Raw genomic sequence first — 3,318 nt, 5'->3', positions numbered from 1 at the left:
TAATTCTCGCACGCGAATAAAAGTTGGTTTACAGTATTCTTTTTCTTAGATGTTATTTAGTAAAAAGAAAGCAAAATTTTGAAGATTGAGTCCATAAAAGTATTAATACATGACTGAGATTGACCCGTGAAACATATTTTCTCATATTAAATTTTGATACGTTAGCCTAACAAAGTACACATATTTAAAATAATTCATACAAAACAATGATTAAATATGGTTTCTTAAGGTTTTGCCAAAGGTCAACGTGTCCAAAAATTTATATTTACAATAGCTTCTAAACCATGTGGTTTATAAAGTTCAAACTTTTACAGTTTATAAATATATCATTAATTAACAGATAGAAAGTATCACTTGATAACAAATACTTAAAGAAAGTATTTATCGAGAAAAATTCTTTTTAAAAAATTCATATATTTTTAAAAAATACACCTAATTAATTCCGTACTTTTAGTGAAAGCCATCATTGCAGAAACAATATATGTTTATCAATGAAAGGCAAGTTGGACTTCGATAGCCTCTGGAAAGTTGTTTTCCCTGTTTATTTTGTCCAAATGTTAAGATTTGAAACCGAAAGTACATTGCAAATGGCGGATTTTATAGGGGTCTTGTCTTTATACATGCTTTCAATAACAGCCTTTCAGAGACCATTCACGTCCAACTTGCCCTTCATTGATAAACATATATTATTTCTTCAATGATGGTTTTCACTAAAAGTACAGAATTAAGCAGGTGCATTTTTTTAAAATATGCAAATTTTTTGAAATTGTTTTTTCTCAAAAAATATTTGTTTTTAAATATTTGTTTTTAAGTGATACTTTCTATCTGTTAATCAATGATATATTTATAAACTGTAAAAGTTTAAACTTTATACCTCACATAGTTTTGGAGCTGTTGTAAAAATAAATTTTTGGGCATGTTGACCTTTGGTAAAACCTTAACATTTTTCTATTCTATTTTGTATATTAAAGTTGACTGTTTACATTTTAATTCTTATATATAGATAAATTCGTGGACAGGTACATTTTCAGTATTTTGCCTTTCGGGGTATATAGTCTGAGAAGCAATAGCAGAAAAATAAACATTTTGACGTATAATTTTTCTTATGTTTTTCCATTGCTGGGATACATGTATATGTCTATCTTATAAAAGCAGATTTTTCAAGATTGAGCCCATTTAGTGCCGAGTATAGAACTACCTTAAGCATGATTTGGATACACTATGGTGTACAACCAATGACTGCAAGGCTTTGACATCTTCCAGTGCTGAATGGGAAATTTATATCATTCCCATGGTATCTTGTACCAGTGACTGGAGTTTGTATGAATGTCTTTCTGGTAACACTTCTTTAAAAAGATAAAGACTATCTCCGAATCCAGCTATTGTTGTCTTTACCCCACTTTCTGGATATTGCATAATACACCTCATTAAAACAACAGAATCAAATACTCTTCCATTATGACACTCTAGAAGTGGTTTTGTGATCTTTTTCAACCAAATGTTAAATTCTTCTAAACAAGTCTGAATATCTACAGCGTCTACTTTTATTTTTTGATAAAATAATTGTCCACTGACAACATGAAGGCCAGTCACTGCTTTTGCTTTGGCACTTATAGGTGATGAATGAAGAACATACTTATTTCTTTTCCAAATACACAAGCTAGTTGTGTTATCTCTGCTGATGCACCTGTGATGTTATAATCAATTCAGAGTACAATACACTTTTTAAATATGCAAGAAAAATACATGTACAAGGACAAAGATCAAGAATTAATGCATTTAAAAAAAAAAAAGAAATTGAAAACCCATGTTCCATTAGATTTCTCTGAAAATTTTTTAAGTTCAATATTCAGAAAATTTATTCAATTTTCTTATTTACATAAACCAAACCAGTTGTTTCCAAGTCAAAATAAACAAAGCTGGACTCTATGTCTGTTTGTAATGTTTGGGGTCTTAGTTCTGGTATGCAGTCTGGTATTTCTTCTTGAAGATCATTAGTACTTGATAGTCCAACGCCAGATTCATATGTGGGACCTTCTTTTATTTTGTCAATAAAATTTTACAAAAAAAAAAAACTTGACAAAAATGATATACACAACTGGACTTCAAATTCTGATAAATTCATGTGAGCCACTTTAAAACATTAAATTTATATTTCGAAATAGAAAACTAATGTGTACATGCTAAAACATAGAAAATGTAACCCTGTATATAGGTAAACATTAAAATTACATGGCTTGATTTCATTTAATTTGGTTCGTGACGACGTTGTATTCAACACTGCTTTTTCTTGATTTCTTTTTATCCCTCCTTTAAGCTATTCACCACTCGTACTTTTGTATGCAGTCCCGGTGAAAGCATCAAAGTATCATATACCTAAAAACATGCAGTATCATATACCTAAAAACAAAGTCAAATGAATTTAAATGTACAGAAAACACTTGTACATGTATTTCCTAGAAATCTATATCTACATATATATGGAATCAAATTATATACGCTGATATGTAATCTGTCATAAAATATCAATCTTTAAAAAGTCATACCTTTTCAATTGTCATGTGTCCAATATTCTTATGAGCTACAGCAGCTGTTACTCTAAATGCTGTACTTTCAGAGCCACTATAAAATATGTTCTTTGGGTTCTTGCACGCCACAATTCTGTTGAAGTTTTCATTGGCTTGTGTGCTGCCAAGTTTCGAAAGTTTGCTCGCATTTTTAGCCAAATCTGTAAATACTTTATTTAAATCTTTGTACAAATTCCTAACCAGACAGATACTTTCCATATGGGAAGTGTACTGGTGTGTAGTTGTCTGGATCCTGAAAATACATGTATTTGCACCATTCACTTTCACAGGCCGTATGGTCATGAAACACATGAGAAGGAATGGATTCTAAATTTCTCTGCAAAGTAATTGTGTCCTTGTTAGATTTCACTGCCTATGAAAAGCTTTTCTCTAAATGTTGAATGGCTTTTGGACCTAGAAAAGGATACTTCTTCTCTTTCTTCATGTCATATAATTTACCACTCTCTACCATCGGCTCATACATTCACCTCTGTCGTTGACTCGCGTATATCACAGTGATAAGCACGAGAAATAGTGCGTTTGTTTAAATTCATTATAATTAAATGTCTGCACTAATGTTTCTCTTTTAAGGTAGATATTTACTAGGTATATCTAGAACTATTTGTTTAATTTGAATAATCCTTGGAATGTTATGTCAAAAATCTTGACGTGAGCCTATCGCAGAGGTGTCTGAGAGAGAAACGAACGACAACTCTGCAAGGGAGATTGATAATTTACTTGTAAGGGTTTT

Source organism: Saccostrea echinata, unplaced genomic scaffold (genome assembly GCF_033153115.1).
Source record: "Saccostrea echinata isolate AGI-Se365-2 ecotype Australia unplaced genomic scaffold, CSIRO_AGI_Sech_v1 ptg000019l, whole genome shotgun sequence".
Taxonomy (NCBI): domain Eukaryota; kingdom Metazoa; phylum Mollusca; class Bivalvia; order Ostreida; family Ostreidae; genus Saccostrea; species Saccostrea echinata.
Note: the sequence above shows the minus strand (reverse complement) of the source record.